Genomic DNA, 22,419 nt, shown 5'->3' with positions numbered 1-22,419 from the left:
TGTCTTCTTTAAATCATAATAATTATTTTGAGACTCATTTATGTCATTATATGGTATCAGTTGTTTATTGCTTTTTATTGTTTAGTACTTTTCCATATGTGGTTGTTATCACAATTTGTCCATGGATATTGAAATTATTTCCATTTTTTGGATAAAAGTAAAGCTGAAGTTAAGTAGTTTGGTTCATTTTCTCCTTTTGAATGACACACACATTTTATACATAATTATGGGGTATCATAGAATGTTTTCATGCATGTATATATTGTGTAATGGTATTGTTTTGTATGAATATACTCTATTTATTTTTAATTAAAATTTTGGTTAACTTGTACAATTTACATTTAGTGGGGCACAATGCAATATTTCAAATACATGTATTTACATGTATATACACAAACTGATCAAATGTGGCAATTAACTTTTCCACTTCCTTCTCTTTTCATTTGGAGCTTGTCAGCTCCTATTTTCTTGCTCTTTAATACATTATTGTGAGCTTTGATTACCCCCCTGTGCTGTGGAACATTAGAAGCTATTATGTCTATCATCCTTTTTTGATACCTATTATTCCAAATTTTTCTATCTTCCTCATGTGGCCTCTAGTAATAAAATATCAAGTTTGGATTGATTTTTTTAAACTTTCATATATAAGAAAAAGCACGCAATGTTTGTCTTCCTGTGTCTTTCTCATATTACTTAATTTAATGATATCCACTTCCATCTATTTTGCGCAATTTTCAGAATTTCATTCTTTTATGGCTGAGTAATATTATACCATGTATATAAACCACATTTTCTCCTACTGATGAACACCTATGTTGATTTCATATCTTGGCTCTTGTAAATAGTGCAGCAAAATGAACATGCCAGAGTAGGTGTATCATTGATATACTGATGTTATAATATAAACCCACAACTGGGATAGCTAGGTCATAAGCTCGATTTTTTTTAGTTTTTTGAGGAAATACTGCTCTCTTTATATACTTGTACTAATTTGCATGCCCATCAAATGTGTATAAATGTTCCCTTTACTCCACCTCTCACCAGCCTTTGTTAGTGACACATTCTTTTATTTTCTTTGGTAAATACCCAAGAGTTGAATGTTTAAATCATACAGTGGGTGTATTTTAAACTTTTTAAGAATTTTTCAAATGTTGTCTAAAGTGGAGATGGCATTACCCATTCATTTGAGCCACACATGAGGTTTGTAATTGCTCCATATTTTTTACAACACTTGGTATGGTCAGTTTTTTTCATTTTTGCTGAGTAATTGTACCTCATGTGGTTTCAGTTTGTACTTGTTTGATGTATAATATCATTGAGAATCTTTTCCTCTGCTAGTTTGCCAGCTTCCATGAGTGTGTGTTCAACTCTTTTGCCTATTTTGAAATTTTACATGCATGACTCAGGGGATCCCAAAGCCATCTACATATTTGGTTAATCATCTGAAAGACTCATAGGACTCAAGGGACAGCACTACTCATGACTGTATTTTATTACAGTAATGAGTAATGGAATAAGACACAATAGGTAGGATGGAGGAATCCAAGCATAAGTTTCTAGCATTTTCCCTCTCAGGAAGGATCACACAGAAATATATCTCCTTCCAGAAGTGAAATGCAACAATATGAGCACACTCTTTTGGCCCAGAGATGCTCATTTCGGGTCCAGATTTCAGAGTTTTTATTTGGGACTCGTCATATAGGTACTCTCTGCTTGTTTGGCAGCCACAAGTATGAAAATTGCAGAAGGAAAGCAAATGCTTACTATCCATCTCATTTTTTGTACAATGTCAGTAAGGTGATGCGGCAGTATAGTAGCCATATTAACATAAACAAAACAGCCTTGATTTGGCACAAGGAAATCTTCCAAAGCCAAGTCCTTGGATTCCAGCTGAGGATCAAACCTGCATGCAGAGCCTTCCAAAGAGAACAACCTAGAAATCTCTTGTTGGTGCTTTCCTAATTTACACCCATCTATTTACACTTACTCAAAATCTGTTGTTTTCATATTAAGCTCTGATTGGTGTGCTTCTCCAGGAAGAAGTAAGGATATGATAAACCAGAAATAAGTGCTGGGTTAGGGTATGTTACAAGCCTAGGATAGAGGAGGAGACAACTTCTGAAAATGTTGCATTTGCCCTGGGGCCATAGCTATTGGGATTTGGGTCAGTTATAGTCAGTAATGTGGTATTCACCTAAACATCAAACCTGTTTGATCCAATGAGAAAATGAGGATGGCAACAGAGTGACCTTTACAAAAATATAAAAAAAAAATTTCTCTGGATAATTTTTCAGGATGATAGCAACAAATTGGAGGTCAGATAAGCACGGGGAGATGATTGCTACTCTGGCTCAAGATCTTGGGATGACTTGCTTTGCACATCCTGGGAGGCTTCATATGAAGCAGTGTTCCTTTCAATTTACTCCTGTCAGGGCTGGTTCAGATGCTTGTCTCAAATTCCTTGACCCATTACTTGACCCATTCTATAATAAACAATGACTTCCTTAACATTCTATTGCTAACAAAAGTACTTCTTATCAGGCTGTCAGAATGTCTCTCAATATAAGCCAATGGAGTATGAAGGAGACTAGGGATGTGCACAAATTAACAACTCAGTACAAGTGGGCAGTGTTCTACTGGTCTGTCTTAATCCAAGGACAAGTTTTGGAATTATCTGGTAGATCTGAATCTTGGTATTCCCCAGGCAACATCGCTTAAATGGCACTGTTAGTTTTACTTTTGACAGCTATTGAAAGAAACTAAATTCAAGAGACGTTCATCAAAATTACTTGGAGAGCAGGCACCAAAGTCAATCAAATTAATAGATACAGGCACTGGCTTTGGTTTACATTATCACATGAAAATAAAGGTAGTAAAGAAACGTGCCCAATGACAGAATCACTTTTCCTCAGCTGACAGGATGTTAATTTAACTCATCTTAAATGAGGAGACTATTTTTGAAGGAATGTTGCTAGATGGAGATGAAATATAATTGACCTTGAGGCTATAACCTGTTGTAAAGAAGATTTATTTATTTTATTTGGAAAGCAGAGCAACAGAGAAGGAGGAAGAAGGGAGTGAGGGAGGGAGGGGGAGAGAGAGAGAGAGAGAGAGAGAGAGAGAGAGAGAGAGAGAGAGAGAGATTCTACCTGCTGGTTCACTCCCCCTAAAGGCTGCTACGGCCACAGCCTGGCTCAAGCCAGGACCCTAGAACTCCATCTTGGTCTCCCATGTGGGTGCAGGGGCCTAAGTACTTGGCTCATCTTCCGCTGCTTTCGCAGGTGTATTAGCAGAGAGTTGGATCAGAATTGGAGCAGCCTGAACTGGAACTGGCACACAGATGGAATGTCAACATTGCAGGTGGTGGATTAATTCGCTACACCAGGATGCTGAGCCCTGATATAATATTTCCTTAAATAATGTATAAAGGTGGTTTATTAAGAGAGTAAAATGGACTAATTTTAGAAATCTGTCTTTGGTGAAAACAGGTTTGTAGATTGTGTGCCATTACCTTATTTTTGATTGTGTTGGTAAACTTTACTAATAAACGATAAATTGTATACTCTCACTTTACTTTCATGTGAGATGTGTGTTTTATTACCTATATCTTTCAGAATTCTGTTGAAAATCAATTTCATAAAGTTTTTCAGCTCTGATGAAAAACATTGATTGAGAAAGATTTATTTTTGGAATCTTAAGTTGGTTAAATGAGGATTATTTCTATCAAGTGCCATTATCACCGTGGAGCTAATTGTGTGTTATTGATATCAAATTAGATGCCAAAGGACAAAAGTGTGCACAATTTTTCGTGTTTGGTCTAATTGCTAGTTAAAACAACATTATTCATTATAGCATATAAACTTATAACAGCAGGTATGGAGGGCATTGTAACTAAAAATGGGAGCCTAAATATAAGCATGTTCTATAACTTTAAACCATGGTCTTGACATGTTTAATGTTACATTAGAGATAATGACAAAGTCTCCATATATCCATCAACATGCTGTACAGCAAATATTACTTTCCTGCTTTTCATGAGGACAAAGAGACTAATTGAATTCACTTAGTTTCATGAAACTAACAGATAGGATCAGCTGTGGCAAAACTAGAGGAAAAGAATCAAAAAATAAGGGGATCAGAGCTGGTGTTGTAGTATAGCAAGTTAAGCTGCCACTTGCAACACCTGCATCCCACATTTGTGTGCTGATTTGAGTCCTGGCTATTCCTCTTCTGATCCAGGTTCCTGGTAATGTGCCCAGGAAGGCAGAAGATGGTGGCCCACATCCTTGGTCCCCTGTCACCCATGTGCATGATAAGAATGGAATTTTTGGTTCCTGAGATTGGCTGTTGAGGCCATTTGGATAATGAACCAGTGGGTGAAAAGTCAATCTCGCACTTCCTCTCCCCTCTTTCTCTCTTTTTCTATCCATTTTTCCCTCCCTCTCCCTCTTTCCTCTCTCCCTCTGTTGCCCTGTCTTTCAAATACATAAACAAATCTCAAAAAATATGAGAGGTTGACATTGGCAGTGAGCAATGACGTTATGACCATGTACATGTGGGAAAAAGTGAGATGAGCATCTACAATCATAGGATGAATTTTCTCTAAGTAGTGACCTCAACTTATGATGATAATGATATGGTGTTGGTGATTATAATAACAAACACTAGCACTTACTGTGTGTTTGCTAGGTGCCAGTTGTTATTCTCAGCACTATTCATTTCTTTTTTACATTTCAAAATTGACATTTCATAATTGTATGAGCATCACTCTTGATCTATTCATTCCTCAAAGAACGCTAAGTGATAAGTATGATTTGACCTTTATTTTAAAGACATATAGATTAAAAATGTTAGCTTGAATAAATTGATCAAAGCTCAATATTAGTAGGGGTGAAAGTAGGATCCAACTCCAAACAATTGTGTTTAGATATTGTACTCTAAGCCAGGACTTTTCTACATAAAGATGATAAACACAAGGTCCTGGGCTTTCCATGTTCTTCATATGATTGTCTTCAGAAAGAAGTTTGGTGAATGGGAAGCACTTTGAATACTTGGAATACAGTAAATAGCATAAAGATGAGTTATTAAACCAAAACTTCAATGTAATTTTTTTATATTTTAAAATTAATGGTGGGCAGGCTTGGTTTTACAGGTGTTTTCATATCTGAGAATAAATATATTGTTACTTTCTCAGGGAAGTCTAATGTCTGAGTCTAAATCTAATACCTATAGGGAATGTTTAAGACTGCTGGAAAGGCTCCCTTGCTTCAGAATTATCCATGCTACATCCCTCCTGCTACTGAGAACTCCTCTGTGTGAGGCAGTGTAGTGCAGTGAGGAACTAGGGAACTCAACATCAGCAACGTGGTGGCAGCGTGGAACATGCTGTAAAAATATGCAGGAAGGAGGATTCACTTTGTCTCAGTTCTTGCTACTTTTAACCTGTAACAAGCCTTTGGTTGTTCCTGTTAAAATACACTAAATGCAATCATAGGATTGACTTAATGAGTTATACTTACTGAGGATGAATTAATGAAAGACTTCTATCAGAATTAGCTGCAGTTGCAGGATAGCAAATAGAGCAGGAATGAGATGGAAAGGAAGCCCAGTGGAGCCATGGAGCATCAAGAGGTTGCGACAGATTTTTTCAGAGTTTGCTATGTATTCTCAACATCTGATGGATGGTAAAAATCAAAAGAAATGAGTGAGGTGAGGAAGCCATCTTAGTTTTTAGTTTGCATTATTGGTGTCTGCTTTTATCATTGTTTCACTCTTCCTACTTCCTCTTTGTATCCTGTAGTCTTTCTCTTACGTTAGAAAAGGTCAAGGATTCCTTGAAAAGCCCTTTCCCTTCTCCCACTAATCAATCCCCTCATTTTCTCATCCTAGAGAGGATGAAAACATAATTATTTTGGACTCTCTTTCCAATAACCTGTTTTTGACTAGATTAAACAAAATGTCCAGGTTGTGGGAAAGAATTGGGGGATAGAAAGAAGGGTAAATCTGAGATAATTGACCTTTTATCTCATTGCTTACTCTCCCCATACTATGAACAATTGCCTTCTACTGGTTCACTGCAGATTAAGTTCAGGAATTGAAGCCTTATGTTTTACATATGCCTATGTTTTACATAGGCAATTTACATGAATTCACCATTTTAGAGTTAAGTATGAGTGTGGGTCAGACTTGTTTTAATTTTTTTTAACTTTTATGTAATGAATATAAATTTCCAAAGTACAGCTTATGGATTACAATGGCTCCCCCCCACCATACTTCCCTCCCACCCGCAACCCTCTCCTTTCCCTCTCCCTCTCCCCTTCCATTCACATCAAGATTCATTTTCAATTCTCTTTATATACAGATCAATTTAGCATATATTAAGTAAAGATTTCAACAGTTTGCACCCACATAGAAACACAAAGTGAACAATACTGTTTGAGTACTAGTTATAGCATTAAATTACAATGTACAGCACATTAAGGACAGAGATCCTACATGAGGAGTAAGCACACAGTGACTCCTGATGTTGACTTAACAAATTGACACTCTTGTTTATGGAAACAGTAATCACCCTAGGCTCTTGTCATGAGTTGCCAAGGCTATGAAGCCTTTTGAGTTCACCGACTCTGATCATATTTAGACAAGGTCGCAGTCAAAGTGGAAGTTCTCTCCTCCCTTCAGAGAAAGGTACCTCCTTTGAGGACCTGTTCTTTCTACTGGGATCTCACTCACAGAAATCTTTCATTTAGGTCATTTTTTTTTTTTTTTGCCAGAGTGCCTTGGCTTTCCATGCCTGAAATACTCTCATGGGCTTTTCAGCCGGATCCGCATGCCTTAAGGGCTGATTATGAGGCCAGAGTGCTGTTTAGGACATCTGCCATTCTATGGGTCTGCTGTGTATCTCACTTCCCATGTTGGATCGTTCTCTCCCTTATTGACTCTATCAGCTAGTATTTGCAGACACCAGTCTTGTTTATGTGTTCCTTTTGGTTCTTAGTCCTATCATTATGATCAATTGTGAATAGAAATTGATCACTGGGACTAGTGAGATGTCATTGGTACATGCCACCTTGATGGGATTGAATTGGAATTCCCTGGTATGTTTCTAACTCTACCATTTGAGGTAAGTCAGCTTGAGCATGTCCCGAATTGCACATCTCTTCCCTCTCTTATTCCCACTCTTATATTTAACAGCGACCACTTTTCAGTCAAGTTTCAACACTTAAGAATAACTGTGCATTGATTACAGTATTCAACCAAAAGTATTAAGTAGAACAAACAAAAAAAATACTAAGAGGGATAGCGTATTAAGTTGTTCATCAACAGTCAGGGTGAGGGCTGATCAAGTCACCATTTCTCATAGTGTTCATTTCACTTTAACAGGTTTCCTTTTTGGTGCTCAGTTAGTTTTCACCGATCAGAGAGAACATATGATATTTGTGCCTTTGGGATTCGCTTATTTCACTCAGCATAATGATTTCCAAATTGCTAACAGGGATCACTTTTCAGTTAAAATTTCAACACCTTAGATAATTGTGTGTTAATTACAGAGTTCAACCAATAGTACTAGAACAAAAAAAATAAATACTAAAATGGATAAAGTATTACATTGTACATCAACAGTCAGGACAAGAGCTGATCAAGTCACTGTTTCTCATAGTGTCCATTTCACTTCAACAAGTTTCCCCTTTGGTGCTCAGTTAGTTGTCGCCAATCAGGGAGAACATGTGCTATTTGTCCCTTTGGGACTGGATTAATTCACTCAGCATAATGTTTTCCAGATTCCCCCATCTTGTTGCAAATGACCAGGTTTCATTGTTTTTGACTGCTGTATAGTATTCTATAGAGTACATGTCCCATAATTTCTTTATCCGGTCTACTGTTGATGGGCATTTGCATTAGTTCCAGGTCTTAGCTATTGTGAATTGAGCTGCAATAAACATTAATGTGCAGACAGCTTGTTTGTTTGCCAATTTCATTTCCTTTGGGTAAATTCCAAGGAGTGGGATGGCTGGGTTGAAATGTAGGGTTATATTCAGGTTTCTGAGGAATCTCCAGACTGACTTCCATAGTGGCTTAACCAGTTTGCATTCCCACCAACAGTGGGTTAGTGTCCCTTTTTCCCCACATCCTCTCCAGCATCTGTTGTTGGTAGATTTCTGAATGTGAGCCATTCTAACCGGGGTGAGGTGAAACCTCATTGTGGTTTTGATTTGCATTTCCCGGATTGCTAGTGATCTTGAACATTTTTTCATGTGTCTGTTGGACCTTTGGATTTCCTCTTTTGAAAAATGTCTATTGAGGTCCTTGGCCCATCTCTTAAGTGGGTTGTTTTTTTTGATGTTGCGGAGTTTCTTGATTTCTTTGTAGATTCTTGTTATTAACCCTTTATCTGTTGTATAGTTTGCAAATATTTGTTCCCATTCTGTCGGTTGCCTCTTCACTTTCCTGACTTTATCTTTTGAAGTACAGAAACTTCTCAATTTGATGCAATCCCAAATATTAATTTTGGCTTTGACTGCCTGTGCTTCTGGGGTCTTTTCCAAGAAGTCTTTGCCGGTACCTATATCTTGCAGGGTTTTTCCAATGCTCTCTAATAATTTGATGGTGTCAGGTCGTAGATTTAGGTCTTTAATCCATGTTGAGTGGATTTTTGTGTAAGGTGTAAGGTAGAGGTCTTGCTTCATGATTCTGCAGGTGGAAATCTAATTTTCCCAGCACCATTTATTGAATAGACTGTCCTTACTCCAGGGATTGGTTTTGGATCCTTGATCAAATATGAGTTGGTTGTAGATGTTTGGATTGATTTCTGGTGTTTCAATTCTGTTCCATTGGTCTATCCATCTGTTTCTGTACCAGTACCACGCTGTTTTGATTACAACTGCCCTGTAGTAAGTCCTGAAATCTGGTATTGTGATGCCTCCAGCTTTGTTTTTGTTGTACAAGATTGCTTTAGCTATTCGAGGTCTCCTGTGTCTCATATGAATTTCAGCATCATTTTTTCCAGATCTGAGAAGAAGGTCTTTGGTATCTTGATTGGTATTGCATTGAATATATAAATTGCTTTTGGGAGAATGGACATTTTGATGATATTGATTCTTCCAATCCATGAGCATGGAAGATTTTTCCATTTCTTGGTATCCTCTTCTATTTCTTTCTTTAAGGTTTTGTAATTTTCATCGTAGAGATCTTGAACGTCCTTGGTTAAGTTTATTCCAAGGTATTTGATTGTTTTTGTAGCTATTGTGAATGGGATTGATCTTAGCAGTTCTTTCTCAGCCGTGGCATTGCCTGTGTATACAAAGGCTGTTGATTTTTGTGCATTGATTTTATATCCTGCTTCTTTGCCAAACTCTTCTATGAGTTCCAATAGTCTCTTAGTAGCATTCTTTGGGTCCCCTAAATAAAGAATCATATCATGTGCAAAGTGGGATAGTTTGAGTTCTTCCTTCCCAATTTGTATCCCTTTAATTTCTTTTTCTTGCCTAATAGCTCTGGCTAGAACTTCCAGAACTATATTGAATAGCAGTGGTGAGAGTGGGCATCCCTGTCTGGTACCAGATCTCAGTGGAAATGCTTCCAACTTTTCCCCATTCAATAGGATGTTGGCTGTGGGTTTTTCATAGATTGCTTTGATTGTATTGAGGAATGTTCCTTCCATACCCAGTTTGCTTAGAGTTTTCATCATGAACGGGTGTTGTATTTTATCAAATGCTTTCTCGGCATCTATTGAGATAATCATATGGTGTTTCTTCTGCAGTCTGTTAATGTGGTGTATCACATTAATTGTTTTGTGCACATTGAACCATCCCTGCATACCAGGGATAAATCCCACTTGGTCTGGGTGGATGATCTTTCTGATGTGCTGTTGCATTCTATTGGCGAGAATTTTATTGAGGATTTTTGCATCTATGTTCATCAGGGATATTGGTCTGTAATTCTCTTTCAGTGCTGCATCTTTTTCCGGCTTAGGAATTAAGGTGATGCTGGCTTCATAGAAAGAATTTGGGAGGATTCCCTCTTCTTCGATTGTTCTGAGGAGTTTGAGAAGAATTGGAGTCAGTTCTTCTTTAAATGTCTGGTAGAATTCAGCAGTGAATCCATCTGGTCCTGGGCTTTTCTTTTTTGGGAGGGCCTTTATTACTGTTTCAATGTCTATCACAGTTATTGTCTGTTTAGGTTTTCGATGTCTTCCTGGTTCAATTTAGGTAGGTTGCATGTGTCCAGGAATCTATCCATTTCTGATAGGTTTCCCTGTTTGCTGGTATTCAAGTCCTTGTAGTAATTAATGCAGGACCAAGGATTTAAGACTCTCCCAAAATGTGACTGGCTTTCTTGATCCCAGCATTATGATATTTCCTATTTTTATTTTTATTTTTAACAGGCAGAGTGATAGTAAGAGAGAGAGACAAAGAGAAAGGTCTTCCTTTGCCGTTGGTACAACCTCCAATGGCCGCCGCATTGCACTGATCCGAAGCCAGGAGCTAGGTGTTTCTCCTGGTCTCCCATGCGGGTGCAGGGCCCAAGCACTTGGGCCATCCTCCACTGCCCTCCCGGGCCACAGCAGAGAGCTGGCCTGGATGAGGGCCAACTGGGACAGAATCCGGCGCCCCGACCGGGACCAGAACACAGTGTGCCGACGCTGCAAGGCGGAGGATTAGCCTATTGAGCCTTGGCGCCGGCCCATGATATTTCCATTCCATCATACCCAAATGTTGGTGCCTTCTTGTGTGGGTACCAACCCCCACCCCAGCACACTCAAGCACACTTACATATGTTCATTGGTATATACCCAATCTGTATGTCTGAATGTCCAGTGATGCACGTAGCTTTGCTTTTATTTTCCCTCGCACTGGAGTAGAAGAACTGCTTTTATCAGGTTTATGATTTGTGAAGGCTCTAAAACAATTGGTTACCATGTTGGATACATATAGTTTTCCACACATCTAAGGACTAGTCTAAAGTGATTTATTACTCTTCATGATGTCAAGATTCCCAAGTGGCACCAGGTGAAGTTTCAGATTAGCACATGGTTGCCCTAGTTACATTCCATTACATGTTGTGAGACAGAAAAGAGAGAAATATCTGTGTTTTTGTTTTATATACATTGGAATTAAAATCTCCTTAAAGACAGGGATCTTGTCTATCTTGTTTGCTGGTATGTGTCAGCACCCAGAACACTGTGGGCTCTGAGTCACTAATTGTTTACTGAAAAATATTAGCTTCACCATATGTATTGAACTTTGCAGTGGAATTAGGCACTCAAACATTGTACTCTCATTCTAACCTTGTTAACTATTCCTTTCAACTAAATACCACATTATTTTCTACTACAACATTATTATAATGCACCACAGTGTAATGAAATGATTATCATTACACTGATTAATTATTTGAAACTGTGTGACAGTTTTTTAACACCCTGTATGATCTGAAAGGAAAAGAAAATAATGCTGGCACTGAGTGCCAAATACATTAAATAATAGCTGGACTTGAACAGAAAGTGCATATTGCATGAATATATTATTTCTGATCACATGTCAACAGATGACAATTTTGTGAACTTATTTAATAGATTGGGATGTTTCCCAGAAAGCTCTGCTTCCATTTTGTAGTGTGGCTAACTCCAAAATAAAATAGTTTTTAAATTGACAAAAAAGAATTGTATTTCTTGGGGATGAAAGGATCATGCTTCTTACAGTTCTTTTAGAGATAAAATAGATCAGTTGTTCTGCTATGCTTCTTTAATTATATATTCTCTAATATATGTTTGCTTGTTTTGGGCGAATTTAGACGTAAAGTGGGAAGATTTCTTGTATTATTCTGATTTTATTTAATTATTTATTTTTATTTGAAAGGCAGTGTTAGGGGAGGAGAGAAAGAGAGAGAAAGGTCTTCCCCCAGCTGACGCACTCCCCAAATGGCTGCAATGGCAGAGCTCTTCCGAAGTCCAGAGATGGGAGCTCTTCTGGGTCTCCCACATGGCTGAAAGGGTTCCAAGCACTTAGGCTGCCCTCTGCTGCTTTCCCAGGCACATTAACAGGTAGCCGGATTGGAAGTGGAGCAACTGGGACTCAAACCAGCACTCATATGGGATGTTGGTGCTACAGGGCCTGGATGAACTCTTTATGTCACAACAATGGGCCCTTGATTTTATTTTAAAGCTTGGGAATGGATTGAATATTTGAAATATCTATTCATCTATGCCTTAATATATTTTGGACATCTGATTACTTAACAATACTTTGACTTTTTCTGAGCCTGAATATTATGTTATAATTTTAATTTTGGTTCATCAGGAAAAATATATATTGCAGCAAGGACAAATTAACTTTTTTTCCTTTTCTGTCTTTTAAAATTTTTTTAATAAGTAACTTTATGGGATATAATCTACATGTCATACAACTTACTCACCTAAAGTTTAGGATTTAAAGGAACTTAATTTATCCACAGAATATCATCCACATCCATCATCTCAATTTTAGATTTTTATTATTCTGCAAAGAAACCTAGTATCTCCATACCTCTTCACTGGCAGCCCTTGGAGCTGTAATCTCTCTGGCCCTCAGATACCACTAATTTATTTTTTTGTCCCTGTAGACTTGTTTATTTTGAACATTTCACACAAATGCAATCGTAAGAATATTGTCCTTTGTAATTGGCTTCTTTTCCTAAGCATGATGTCTCTAAGGTTCTCTCATGTTGTAGCACGTAGCAGCAATCATTTGTTTTTATTGTCAAATAATATTCCATTACAAGTTTATACCACATTGTATTTATCCTTTCATCATTTTATGTAAGATTGATTGCTTCCTTTTGGGTATTATGAATAGTGCTGCAGTGGATATTCATTTACATTTTCTTGGATATGTTTAAATTTCTTTTTCCATATAGCTAATCTATTCAGTAATCAGATGGATTGGAATGCTAGTTGAATATCCAACTATTTGAGAAAAATCCAGACTACTTTTCTTAAAGTAGACTTATTTTTCTTAAAGAATTATTTATTTATTTGAAAGACAGAGTTATGGAGAGTAGAACCAGAGAAAGAGAGAGAGACAGACAGAGAGATCTTCCATTCCGCTGGTTCACTCTCCAAATGATCACAATGGCTAGAGCTGCTGTGCTGATCTGAAGCCAGGGGCCAGGGGCTGGTTCTGGTCTCCCATGTGGGTGCAGGGGCCCAAGGACTTGGGGGCATCTTCTACTGTTTTCCTAGGCCATAGCAGAGAGCTGGATTGAAAAAGGAGCAGCCAGGACTCAAACCAGTGCCCATATGGGATACTGACGCTGCCAGCTGGGGCTTTAACCTGCTGAGCCACAGCACTGGCCCTGATCTGCCACTGTTAATAACCACCTGCAATGAATGAGGGTTCTATCTTTTCCACACTCTAACACTTATCATTCACTCTCTCCTTTTTAAGATTTATTTATTTATTTTATTTGAAAGGCAGAATTACAGAGAGGCAGAAGCAGAGAGAGGTCCAACTTCCACCCACTGGTTCACTCCTCAATAGCTGCAATGGCTGGAGCTGGGCTGATCTGAAGCCAGGAGCCAGGAGCTTCTTCCTGGTCTCCCACTGGTTGCAGGGGCCCAAGGACTTCTACTGCTTTCCTAGGCGATAGCAGAAAGCTGGATCAGAAGTGGAGCAGCTGGGACTTGAACTGACATCCATATGGGATGCCGGCACTGCAGGCAGCGATTTTATCCACTATAACACAGTGTCACCCCTTCTCTGTCTTTTAGAAAAAGATTTATTTTATTTCTTTGAATGAAAAACTAGAGAGGAAGAGGGAGAGAGAGAGAGAGATGGGGAGAGGGAGAGAGGGAAAGAGGGAGAGAGGGATAGAGGGAGAGAGGGAGAGAGAGAGAGAGAGGCAGAGAGAGTTCTTCTATCTGCTGGTTCACTCTCCAGATTGTCTCATTGACTAGATCTAGGCCAGATGGAAGCCACGAGCCAAGAGCTTCTTCCAGGTGTCCCATGTAGGTGCAGGGGTATGAGTCCTGGGGCCACCCTCTGCTGCCTTCTTGGTCACATCAGCAGGGAGTTGGATTGGAAGCCTAGCAGCTGTGACTTGAACCAGCACCCACATGGGATGCCAGCTTTGTGGGCAGTAGCTTTACCTACTATGCCATAATGCGGGCTCCTCTGTCTTTTTTTTTTTTTAAGATTTAATTTATTTATTTGAAAGACAGAGTTACAGAGAGAGGTAGAGACAGAGAGAGAGGTCCTCCATTTGCTGGTTCACTCCCCAGATGGCCACAATGGCTGGAGCTGCGCCGATCCAAAGCCAGGAGCCAGGAGTCTCCTCTGGGTCTCCCACACCCAAGTCCATCTTCTACTGCTTTCCCAGGCCATAGCAGAGAGCCAGATCGGAAGAGGAGCAGCCAGGACTAGAACTGGCACCCATATGAGATGCTGGCATTTCAGGCCAGGGTTTTAACCCACTGTGCCACAGCGCTGCCCTAATTAAAGCCATTCTAGGTAGGATAAAGTGGTATCTAATTGTGGTTTTGATTTGCATTTCCTCACTGGCTAATCATATTGGACTATTTTTCCTGAGCATAGTGGCCATTTATATATGATATGTGAATGGATGTCTAAAGTGTGGAAATTGTATTTCTATATTAATATAGTATTGGCATTAGTTTCCATTAAGGAAGGAACTTTGAGTGGGTAATGTAAGAATTAAGTGAAGAAATCAGCAAAAAAATATTGCAGATTGCATTATTACATTATATGAAGTGTCTGGAATAAGCAAATCTGTAGAAATAAAGAGTAGATTATTGGTTACTTAGGGCTTCTGGAGGGCAGAAATGGAGGAATTACTATTAATGGGTAAGAGGTTTACTTTTGGGGTGATGAAAATACTCTAAAATTAGGCTAAGGTAATGGTTGCAAAACTCTAGATATAAAAGTTGTTAGGGGCTGGCGCTGTGGTGTAGTGGGTAAAGCCACTGCCTGCAGTGCCAGCATCCCAGATAGGCGTAAGTTCGAGTCCTGGCTGCTCCACTTCTGAGCCAGCAAAGCAGTAGGAAGTTGGCAAAGCAGTAGGAAGTTGGCCCAGGTCTTTGTGCCCCTTCCCCCATGTGGGAAGACCTGGAGGAGGCTCCTGGCTCTTGGCTCCGAACTGGCGCAGCTCCGAGTGTTGCAGCCAACTGGGGAGTCAACCAGCTGATGGAATACCTCTCTTTCTACATCTCTCTCTCTCTCTGCCTCTCCTTCTCTCTCTCTCTGTGTAACTCTGTCAAATAAATAAATAAATCTTTTTTAAAAAAGTTATTAAATCCTAGATTTTAAACAGGTAAATTTTATCATATGCAAATTTTATTGCAGTATAGCTGTTTAGAAAGCCAGAGGAAAAAGAAACAAAAACAAAAACAAGAATTAAGCAGTTGGTTTCCTTGGGTAACTGGCTATTTAACGTATAATATTATAGTCTTTTTTTGTAGTTTGCAGAGTTCCTAAGTAATGCTTAATTAGCATAGAAAATAAATAATATGGCATACACATTTATTACTCTTTTACTCCAGAACCAGATTCACTTAGTTTTATAACAGAATATTTACTTTGTTCTTTGTTTTAGAAGAATAATTTAAATAAAGAATATTTTCAAGAAAAATTGTCAAGTATAGTGCTTTTATTTTTGGTATGTCATATTTTAAACTAAGAATAATGGGAACTTTAAAATAGTTAATAAATACATTTTTCATTTAGCACTTTTTAAAATAACATTCACTGAGAGCTTTCCATGTGACAAGTATGCTGCTAAACACTTTTACATATGTTATTTTATTAAGGAATTATTAATTCCAGTTCAGAGTTGAAAAGACTGAGATGTTTGTTTTATTTAATAGCATAGTTAGAATAGCATACTTTTGATTATGTTATAGCTTAAAGAGCAATTCCCAAATAATGTAATTTTTCCTTGGAATGTATTAAGAAAATAATATTTATGCATATCTGGCTTAAAAGAGGAGATGATGGGAGGAAAAAAATGTGAGTACTAAGGAATTGTGAATTTCAATCAGGCAAACTCCATTTAGCTTTAAGGTCCTGGAACAATTCTCTGTGCCTTGAAGCTTTGCCTTCTGTGCTTAAGGCTGTGCCCTGTTTGCTTTGCCACATGAGCCATCCTTCCTTTTCTATGAAAAGTAGCATGCATTCATAGCTGAGTAGTTTTATTAGCACGTGTGTTGCCTGTGGAATTTTAGGAGCCTAATAGTTTACTCATTGTTTGTCCCCCCTCAGTACTAAGTGGCAGTATTTTGGTTAGTATATAATTCTCAAGAACATTGTAAGTTCTATCTATCTCATGAGGACCCACTCTTAGGTAAGAAGACTCTCCTTAATGTGCTGTACATTGAGATTTAATGCTATAACGAGTACTCAAACAATATATTTCACTTTGTGTTTCTATGGGGGTGCAAACTGTTGAAATCCTTACTTAATGCATACTAAACTGATCCTCTGTAAAAAAAAAAAAAAAAAAAAAAAAAAAAAAAAAAAGAAATTATCAATTCCCAACTTGACTCTCACTGGGATTAAACATGACAATAGGTCTGCTCTGATTTCATCATCATTTAAAAAAATCATCTATTATTTTTCACTTTATGTTTCTGTGTGGGAGCAAACTGTTGAAATCCATACTTAATGTATACTAAGCTGATCTTCTGTATATTAAGATAATCGAAAATGAATCTTGATGTGAATGGAAGGGGAGAGGGAGTGGGAAAGGGGAGGGTGGTGGGTGGGAGGGACGGTATGGGGGGAAGCCATTGTAATCCATAAGTCGTACTTTGGAAATTTATATGCATTAAATAAAAGTTTAAAAAAAAATAAAAAAAAAATAAAAAAAAGAAGACTCTACTGTAGGTAGTTCCTGGATAACTAAATCTCAGCTTTTGCCTTCATCTGATATGGCTGAGGGTCTATGAATCACATGCACAATCTTCAAAGAGTCTTTTAAAAAGCATTTCATTTATTTATTAATAGAGAGAGAGCACTCCTAGCCACTGTCTCACTCCACAAATGTCCACAATGGCTGGGGCTGGGCCAGGCGGAAGCTGGGAGCTGGGAACTCCACCCAGCAGTCAGATGGGTGGCAGGGGCCCAGCTACTTGATGTCACCTGTGTTCCCTCAGAATGGGCATTTGTAAGAAGCTGGCATGGAGCCAAGACTTGAATTTAGGTTCTCTGATATGGCTGGGTACAGGTGTCCCCAGTAGCATCTTAACCCCCACCTCGCATGGCTGCCCCTCAAACACCCTTTTGTGTGATCCAGTTCTCTGCCCTTTTGATTTTTCTGGGGTATTAGCGGAAAGCTCTTACCTACATCTTTAACTTTCTCCCTAAATCGTGTTTCCTGACACTGAACCTCATTTTTTTTTTTCTTTTGCAATCTAGGTAGGCTAAGATTTTCCCAAGTCATCAAGCCCTTGTTCTTTGTTTAACACTTCTTTTTTCAATTTCTCTCTTCCCTCACATTTTACTATAAGCCAACAAGAAATCACACCACATCTCCAGCACTGTGCTTGGGAATCTCCCCAACTAAATATGCAAGTTCATCACTGGCAAGTTCTGCTTTCCTAATATAACACCACCCATAATTCTGCCAAGATTTCTACCACAATACAACAAAGACTCTCTTTCTTCTGGTTTCCAATAATCTGATCCTCGGTTCCTTCTCCTCACTAGTACAGTCATTCACATCCATATTTCTAGTAAGAGCCTTGTTCTAGGCAATCTACATTTTTACACCATGCTTCAAACATTTCCCAACCTCTGACTGCTGCCCAGTTTCAAAGCCACTTCCATAGTGTCACATGGTTGACACAGCAGTGTCCTACTCCCACTTGCCAACATCTATTCATTTCTTTTTGCTGAGGTAGCAAATGACTAAAGCTAAAAACAATGTAGATTAATTATCTTACAATTCGGGAGATCAGAAGTCTGAAATAGATTTTCCTGGGCTAACCTCAGGGTGTTAGGAGAGCTGTGTTCTTTTCTGGAGGGCCTAGAGGAGACTCTGTTTCATGCCTTCTTCATCTTGCGGGGTTGCTGGCACTCATTGGTTTTTGATACATTCCCCAATTCTCAAAGCCAGTAGTGTTGAGCCAATTTCTCATTCTTCCATCTCTGGCTCTCAGTTCTCTCTTCCCCTTCCACACACAAGAATCCTAGTGATTCTATTGGGCGTACTGGGATAATGCAGAATAAGCTCTCCACCTAAAACTCAGTCAGCAACTTTCCACTTGGAAAATTCACCTTGCCAGGTAATCTAACACATTTATAGTTTCTGGGAAATGAGGCCTTGAACATCTTTGGGGAGTTCTTATTCTTTCTACCACAATACTCCTATGGGAAGCAAAAAACATGTTTCTTCACGAGTATGTTTTAATAAGTAATTATTGAGGTTAATAATATGGTTTTATAAGGAAAATTATCTGTTCTCATGTGGTGTTAGTATTTCATAAACAAAATTCACATGGGTTGCTGAGTTGATTAAATTACAAAGAGATTTTAGGGAATGAAAGAGAAATTGTAAGTCAGTTTCTAGTTTGAAGTTTATCTAGAAAATTTTACCTAGAAAATTTTGTGAACTAAAGGATTTTTTTTTCAGTGAGGCAGATTCTTTTAATCCACATTAGAAATAAACTGGAATTTGTAGCTAGAATCCAATTTTTAAGATTTATATACATATATATATATATACAGGAAAATTTTATTTCAAAAATTAGAGTAAAAAATATTCTCAGCTAAAATGAAGTCCAAGAGAATTTATTGATCTCAAATCCATACTGAAAGAGGAAATTCTTCAGGCAGAGAGAAAATGATATCAGATAGAATTTAGACTTCGTCAAAAGAATGATGCATAATAGAGACTGTAAAAGCTTGGTAAATCTAAAAAAACATTTTCCCGTATTTATAGATATTTTTAGAAAATAATTCACTGCTTAACACCAAGGAATTATAACTACAGGAAATTTTGTTGTTTATAAGATATGTAGAAGTAAAATACCTGACAATAGTAGCACAAAGGCTAGGAGAGGGAAATAGAGTTGTACTGTCATTCATGGTTTCACTCTCCAAATGTCTGTAAAGATCTGGACTGGTCAGGGTAAAGTCGGGATCCAGGAACTCAATCAATATTTTCCATGTGTGTGGAAAAGGTCAAACAATTGGAGCCATCACCTGCTGCCTTCAAGGTTTCACATTAGTTAGGAATAAGGAGCACAGCAGGGACTTGAACTCAGTCACATGGGCATCTGAGGTGAGGAAGCGTTTTCCTGCCACATGCCATTTGCATATTTATAGCATCATTTACAGATGATACAAAATTATCAACTTAAAAATTAGCCTTCTATCGAGTTATTGAATTTCAAATTCCATCTGCAGTTTCCTTTTCTGGGGCAAACCAAGTGATTTCACAGGACTTATTGAGCCTGAAGTCTGGACATTCCCTATCCCTGTGCCAAATGCTGACTCTGCTATAGTTTATTTTCAGTTTTTGTAATGATACATCACTGGACATTAGTATAAGACAAGCTAAGTGTGTGTATTGTAAACCTTGAACCATCACTAAAATGATAAATCAAAGAGTTATAGCTAATAAGCCAGTAGTGAGGAGAAGATGGAAAATAAACCTACTTAATCCAAAGGTGGTCAAGAAAAGGGAACATGGAGCAAGGACCAGGTTGGATATTTAAAACTGCTTTGAGATTCCTCAGAATCCTGAATATAGCCCTACCATACAACCCAGCCATCCCACACCTCAGAATTTACACAAGGGAAATTAAATTGACAAATAAAAGAGCTATCTGTACCTCCATGTTTATTGGAGCTCAATTCACAATAGTTAAGACATAGAATCAACCTAAATGCGCGTCAATGGAAGACTGGATAAAGAAATTATGGGATATGTACTCTATGTAATACTACACAGTGGTTTAAAAATAATGAAATCTTGTCATTTGCAACAAAATGGAGGAATCTAGAAAATATCATACTGAGTGAAATAAGCCAGTCCCAAAGGGACAAATATCATGTTCTCCCTGATCTATGACAACTAGCTGAGTACCTAAGAGGAAACATGTAGAAGTGAAACTGATACTATGAGAAGCAATGACTTGATCAGCCCTTGTCCTGGCTGCCAAAGAACAGATTACTATTTTATTCTTTTTAGTATTTTCTTTTTTTTACTTAATACCATTTATTGAGTTCTTTATTTAACACAGAATTATTTTTAGGTGTTTAAATCCAATTGAAAATTGACCCCATTTAAAAATAAGACTGGGAATAAGAGAGGGAGGAGATGTACAGTTTGGTACACATTCCCATAGACTTACACCTAAGGGTAAAGCTAAGAACTTGCCATGGGATGCCAAATCCCATTAAGTTGTCAGGTACTAATGCCATCGTACTAGTTAAAGTGCTCATTTTAAGTGCATAACTGATCATAACTATAGGAATAAGTGTGAAAGGGATCACATAAATAAGACCAAGTGTCTGCTAATAACAATAGATAGAGTTAAAAAGGAGAGAATAATCCAACATGGGAAGCAGGCCACACAGCAAACTCATAGAATGACAAATGCCCTAAACAGCACTCTGGCCCCAGAATCAGCCCTTAAGTCATTCAGATCTGGCTAAAAATCTCATGAGAGCATTTCAGGCATGGAAAGCCAAGACACTGAGGCAAAAAAATGGCCTAAATGAAAGATCTTTGTGAGTGAGATCCCAGTGGAAAGAAGGAACTATCAAAGAAGGAGGTACCTTTCTCTGAAGGGAGGAGAGAACTTCCATTTTGATTATGGCCCTGTCTAAATATTGATGGAATTTGTGGACTCAAAAGGCTTCCATTGCCTTAGCAGCTCATGACAAAGAGCCTCAGGTAATCAGGGACATCATAAGTAAGGGTGTCAATTGTTAAATCAACAACAGGAGTCACTGTGCAATTGCTCCACATGTAGGATCTCTGTCCTTAATGTTTTGTACTATGAAAATAAATGGTAAAGCTTGTCTTCAAACAGTACTTTATACTTTGTGTGTCTGTGTGGATGCAAACTGTTGAAATCTTTACTTAGTATAGAGTTGATCTTCTGTATATAAAGATAATTAAAAATGAATCTTTGTTGCATTTGATTTCTCAACAATATTGCAGTGGATTTGTTTCTGAGAGGAGGAGCGTGGTGGGGGCAAGAGGCACGGAGTCACCACACAGACCCCAGGAGTCAGGTGAAAGCGGGCTTGAGGCAAGCAGCCTGAAGACTCGTTTATTTCAGTTAGTACAACAGCTTATATCCAGCTAATCTGGTCAAAGGGTGGTCTATGACCCAATCAATCATAGCCTGTTGCCAGGCACTTTCTAAAGCCATCCAATCACAGCGTGTTGCCAGGCAGGTTCCATTTGCCATGTGGGTTTCAAAGCCATCCAATCACAGCCTGTTGCCATGCAGGCTCCATTGCCAGGTAGGATTCAAAGCCATTCCTGAGTAACTGATGCTCACTTGCCAGTGGCCATCTTGGCATGGCCTTCTCATTCCACCACAAATCTTAATGAAGAATGAGATGGGAGAGGGAGTAGGAGGTGGGACAGGAGTGGAGGTTGGAGGGCGGGTATGGGTGGAAGAACTGCTATATTCCTAAAGCTGTACCTTTGAAATTTATATTTATTAAACAAAAGCTTCAAAAAAAAAAAAAAAAAAAACTGGTAGAGGGGTCGACACTGTGGCCCTAGCTGGTAAAGCTGACACCTGCAATGCTGGCATCCCATATGGGTGCCGGTTCAAGTCCTGGCTGCTCTGCTTCCCATCCAGCTCTCTGCTATGACCCGGGAAAGCAGTAGAAGACGTCCCAGGTGCTTGGGCACCTTCACCTGTTCAGGAGACCCAGAAGAAGCTCCTGGCTCCTGGCTTTGGATTAGAGTAGCTCTGGCTGTTGCAGCCATTTGGGGAGTGAACCAGCAGATGGAAGACCTCTTTCTTTCTCTCTCTCTCTCTCTGACTCTGCCTTTCTCTCTCTGCCTTTCATATAAGTAAATAAATAAAAAGTTAGAATGATAGCAGATTTTTAATTAAACCATGTTTATAATTGTATGCTAATATTATAATACATACATAACTAAATCACATTTAAAAAGCAAATTATTAGATTGAATAAAAATCAAGACCCATCTATGTCCTATTCACAAATACCTAGTTTGATTGAATGTTAAGTCACAGATGAGTTAAAGTAAAAGGAGGAGGTATAGTATATCAAACAAATACTAATAAAAGAAAATGGGTGTTGGTGTCATGGTGCAGTATGTTAAACTGTGCCTGTGATGCCAACATCCCATATGGACAGCTATTGAAGTCCTGAATGTTTCACTTCCAATCCAGCTCCATGTGCATGGGAAAGCAGCAAAAGATAACCC

Source organism: Oryctolagus cuniculus, chromosome 5 (genome assembly GCF_964237555.1).
Source record: "Oryctolagus cuniculus chromosome 5, mOryCun1.1, whole genome shotgun sequence".
Classification (NCBI taxonomy): Eukaryota; Metazoa; Chordata; class Mammalia; order Lagomorpha; family Leporidae; genus Oryctolagus; species Oryctolagus cuniculus.
This window is presented reverse-complemented; position numbering follows the sequence as displayed.